This window comes from Paroedura picta, chromosome 5 (assembly GCF_049243985.1).
Source record: "Paroedura picta isolate Pp20150507F chromosome 5, Ppicta_v3.0, whole genome shotgun sequence".
In the NCBI taxonomy this organism is placed as follows: domain Eukaryota; kingdom Metazoa; phylum Chordata; class Lepidosauria; order Squamata; family Gekkonidae; genus Paroedura; species Paroedura picta.
In genome coordinates this window covers 22,088,119-22,093,217 of record NC_135373.1, presented here as the reverse complement: position 1 = coordinate 22,093,217, position 5,099 = coordinate 22,088,119, and the positions used below count along the sequence as shown (strand labels likewise).

General features: G+C 48.5%; 1 long non-coding RNA gene across 2 annotated transcripts; it reads right to left on the bottom strand.

Annotated features, from left to right (window-relative positions):
- Positions 1 to 608: 608 nt before the first annotated feature.
- Positions 609 to 2,931, bottom strand: LOC143839002 (uncharacterized). Of its 2 annotated transcripts, none has more exons than XR_013231514.1 (4): positions 2,818 to 2,931; positions 2,461 to 2,541; positions 1,830 to 1,901; positions 609 to 678 (listed from the first exon to the last, which is right to left on the bottom strand). It is a non-coding gene; the product is annotated as an uncharacterized LOC143839002 (long non-coding RNA). The 2 variants fall into 2 exon arrangements; XR_013231515.1 differs by having other exon boundaries at positions 2,461 to 2,544; positions 2,818 to 2,902.
- Between the last annotated feature and the right edge of the window lie 2,168 nt (positions 2,932 to 5,099).

Below are 5,099 nucleotides of genomic sequence, written 5' to 3'. Positions count from 1 at the left end.
ACCTGTGGTGCAATCCACGGTTTCTGGTGCAGAGAAAAAATTCTTGGTCACTCCAGGTATGGAATTCACAAACGACAATTCCCATCATGAACATGTCAAGGTGCCCTCAGCCCGGTGAGAATATGAATCTATCTTCTACCTCCTTATTGTCTTTTCTGCCCAGCAGCCAGACTCCAGCATTGAAGGCAGACAAACATCTTTCCTGCACCAGATTTCTGGGAACCTTTAACTAAAGAAGGGCTGACCAGCCAACTGGCAGCCAGCTGGAACTGTGTGGTCTGCCTGTGTTCTGGATCCTAGCAGTGGTCAGCAGTGGGAGGCCACAGCCAGAGAGGAACAAAGGGTCTCTTCCAAGCAGTCGTTGGCCTTTTAACACCCGCAGCCAGCACCAGGCTCAGCACCTCTTGGACTGTGTCTGTTCCTACCCAAGATTGCTACCCAACTAGGGGAGATGATTGGAAGTCCCGAACCAGAGAGGTCAGAGAACCAGCATTGCAGAGGGAAAAGGGTCTGAATCCCAGAATGTATAATGTGTTGCAAGGCACCAGTGGAGCTGCCAGTTTGAATGGAATGTAATTATTATTTAATACACACCTGGATAAACCTGGTGTTTCCTCTTTGGAAGATATCTTCCTCGGTCTTCTTATTTTCACGTTGTGGGATTCCCCAAGTTTTCTGCTAATGAGAAAAACCATTGGACAATTTAGGGGTAGCTTTCCCAAGCTTCCCACCCCAGCAGGAGCAGGCCAGGGTGCCCTCGGCCAGGTTGGAACAGGGCTCTGTCTTCTAGCTCAGGATTGTCCTCTCTGTCTGGCAGCTGGGCCCCAGCACCCAAGGCAGACAAACCCCTTTCACACCCCAGATTTAGTTGTGGCAAACAACTAGTCTCTTTTAAGTATTTCCTTTTACAACTGGGAAAGAGTCTGCTATTAATTCCTAACATGGACAGTTTAATTTCTCCCTTGTTTTTGTGAACTACAACTGAACTCAAGAGGACTGATTAGCTGTTTGAGCAAAGAATTATCCTATGGCATAAAATGGATACTCTGACACAGTTTACTGATTTGCTACTTATTTACCTTTTCTATATATCTGAATTCTCATGATTCTTGTTCCATTTGGTCAGAGGAAATGTGCCTGCACATGAAAGCTCACGTCTTGAATAAATCTTTGTGGGTCTTAAAGGTGCTACAGGCCTCAATTCTGCTGTTTGTGACTTACTCGGCTAACTGCAAGAATCTATTCTTTGTCGAGGAGAGAGGAAGGGAAGGAGATTGTAAGCGGCTCTGGGACTCCTTCAGGGAGCAAAAAGGAGGGTATAAATACCAACTCTCTTCTTCATTCACAGGAAACTGATGCTCCAGGCTGTGCAGATTGTGCTGCTTTGAGATTCATTTGGATCTATACTAGTCAGAGAGTTGTGTTGTTTGAGCGGCAGCAGATTTTCTCTCCCCTGGTTCTCTCCTTCTGAGTTTGGGATGACACCTGCTGGCTCTCTCCAGACTTTTGGAAGAGCTACGCTTGCCACAATGTTCATACATTCTTCTAACTGGAGTTTATCCATGTTTCCTGTTTTGTCCAGACTAGGCATCCAGTGTGTTTGCCACGGCTGTCAGAGGGCACCCGAAATCAGGCACATTTCTGAGTCCTGATCCCAATCAGGCCCCAGAATAAAGACTGGCTGGGTGGGATCCTGGCATTTTAGGAATGATCTGCTGCAGAAGTAGAACCCAAAATGAGGTTTTCCTGAGCACAAAAATTTAACCCCAATGTTGCTGACTCTTCTTCCTGTTTTGGAAGAAAGATAATAATAATTTTAGAAGCTCTACCTGTCCATAGATGGAGTACTTTCTTTCATCCCCTGCTTTTTTCCTATCAAATTGTGGCGCAATCCACGGTTGCTGGTGCAGAGAGAAAAAATATTGGTCACTCCAGGTATGGAACTCACAAACACCAATTCCCATCATGAACATGTCAAGGTGCCCTCAGCCCGGTGAGAATATGAATCTATCTTCTACCTCCATATAGTCTTTTCTGCCCAGCAGCCAGACTCCAGCATTGAAGGAAGACAAACATATTTCCTGCACCAGATTTCTGGGAACCCTTAACTAGGGAAGGGCTAGCCAGCCAGAACTGTGTGGTCTGCCTGTATTTTGGATCCTAGCAGTCGTCAGCAGTGGGAGGCCACAGCCAGAGAGGAACAAAAGGTCTCTTCCAAGCAGCCATTGGCCTTTTAACACCCCCAGCCAGCACCAGGCTCAGCACCTCTTGAATTGTGCCTGATCTGTGAAAGAAGACTGCGACCCAACTAGGGGAGATGATTGGAAGTCCCGAACCAGAGAGGTCAGAGAACCTGCATTGCAGAGGGAAAAGGGCCTGAATCCCAGAATGTATAATGTGTTGCACGGCATCAATCAAGCTGCCAGTTTAAATGGAACATAATAATTTTATAATACAAACCTGGGCAAACCTGGTGTCTCCTCTTTGGAAGACATCTTCCTCGGTCCTCTTTCTTTCAACTTGTGGGGTGCCCCAAGGCTTCTGCTAATGAGAAAAAGCATTGGCCAATCTTGGGGTGGATTTCCCAAGCATCCCCACCCCCCAACAGGAACAGGCCAGGGTGCCCTCAGCCAGGTTGGAACAGGGCTCTGTCTTCTAGCTCAGGATTGTCCTCTCTGTCTGAAAGCTGGGCTCTCAGGGGAGAACGGACAACATACACAGCAGAAGGGAAAGGGCATGAATCCCAGAATGTATAATGCATTGCAAGGCATCAGTGGAGCTGCCAGTTTGAATGGAACATTATTATTTAATACACACCTGGGCAAACCTGGTGTTTCCTCTTTGGAAGACATCTTCCTCGGTCTTCTTATTTTCAAGTTGTGGAAAGCCCCAAGTCTTCTGCTAATGAGAAAAAGCATTGGCCATTTTAGGGCCAAGCATCCCATCCCAGCAGGAACAGGCCAGGGTGCCCTCAGCCAGGTTGGAACAGGGCTCTGTCTGCTAGCTCGGGATTGTCCTCTCTGTCTGACAGCTGGGCTCTCAGGGGAGAATGGACAACATACACAGCAGAAGGGAAAGGGCATGAATCCCAGAATGTATAATGCGTTGCAAGGCATCAGTGGAGCTGCCAGTTGATGTACTGGAGGGTGGGCTGGTGGCAAACGTGACTGCCCCAGGAGCCCACATGGGGCGCAAGCTGCACACAGCATAAAGGAGGGAGGCAGGACATGCAGAGCCTATAATGTGCTATGCACGTGAGTCGTGGTCCCTTTGCCCAGCACGCCGCAGGGCAGCTTCCCTCCTTCCCACCTTATGTGATACATAAGCAGCCCTGAGGCTGTGTCTAAGGTAGATGTTGCATGGCTAATATTTCATCGTAATTTTGGGCTCCACATGGGATGGAGCCTGTTGCTGTGTGATGGGACTCCTTGGGGTTCGGGGCCTCCATAAGAGACGGCCTATGAACAAGCGTGGCTGGCCCTGCTGGGAGACACAGACTCGTTGCCAGCCTGCCATGGGGCAGCCAAATAAGGTGGGGGCCTGCTGGCTTCCCTACATAGGTCACTTCCCATAAGGGAGAATTCAGTAGTAAGAGGCTCTGCTCTCCCATCTGGGAATGGGGTGTGTCCCCTGGTGCCTCTGGACTCCGTGGGTTTGGTGCAGTCCGATAAGTGCTAGGTCAGGCTCCCTCTCCCATGCGGTGCCAACACTCCCATGGGGAGGTAAGAAAGCTGTGGCCTTGTTTATACCCTTGTTATGTCTTATTCCAGCCCCATATGCTCTCCTGCAAGTCCAAGCTTCTCGCAGTAACCCCACATCAAAGCATGGATTGTGCTTTTATTTTCCTTCCTAGAGAGATTGCCCTCTTCAGATCTTGCTTGCCCTCCTTCCCCAGGGATGTTCTGGACACTTCAGATGGTGCCACCGACAGTCTGAGTTTTCTGGTTCCCAATATCCCCCCACCCTAATTATCATCTTAATTATCTATTGTCAGATCTGCATGCAACCCTTCTGGGAGGGCTCAGGGCAGCTTACAACATATCCTGTGAGAAAACAACAATCTAAACATTTTAGACATTTTAAAAGAATCAGGTTTACATTAAAAAGAAGCAGAACTCTTCAGCTTCTCTCTGCTAGGGAGGGAGGGGACGGAGGGTGCTTTGATGGGAACATTGAGTGGTCATTCTCTTTATATTAATGACGGGAGGCCAACTCCTTGGAGGGCTTTATAGGCATCACCCCCAGGCCTCGTGGCCTCTCTCAGTCCCTCTCCCTGTTTTCTGCACATAAAAATGGTGTCTGTCTGGAGGCCTGGCTTTGTCCTTCTCCTGAGCCCTTCTCATTCCCCAGGGGAACTTCTGCTCCTGGTAGGTCAATAGAGGTCTCTTTCTCCTCCTGTGAAGGGGTTTAAATGCATCCACATGGAGACGGAGGCACCAGGAGACACTGATTGTGAGGATTCCAGATTCATTTGGAACACTTAATAATGGCATCCGTTCTCCGTAAAGCACCTTCTTCTGTTCTCTTTCTTTCGGGTTGTGGTACGGCCCAGGAGTTCTGCTACACAGAAAAGAATTCTGGACTCCTTGTACAGAACTCCCAAACACTCCATGCAGTCCTGATCAGGGCCAGATGCCCTCGCCAGGTGAGAACACGGATCTGTCATTTAGTTGGGCACTGTCTACTCTGGCTGGCAGCAGATGCTTTTCCCAGGAGGCAGACAGAGGTTTCATTTTATTCATTTCTATCCATGATCCCTGATTTGCCAGAGACGGCAGTGGACTCTGAAAGCTGCACATACCTCAGTCCTGAGTTTGCTGCAGAATACAAGTTTGTGAGTGTGTGTGTGTGAATCTTGGCAATTCAGGAATCATTGCCCAGCTAAATGTCAGTGGAAACAAGGTTCTACTATGCACACAAATCTGACTCTACAACTGCTGATTCTTCCTCCTGCTTTTTAGGAAACATCATAATTTGAGAAGACCTACCTGAGCAGAGAGGGCATTCCTCCTTTTTAAAAGGTCTGCCTCTGTTATCCTTCCAGTTTTCGGAACAAACCAAGGGTCCTGGTACAAGGGAAAAAATGGTTGGCCACTCCA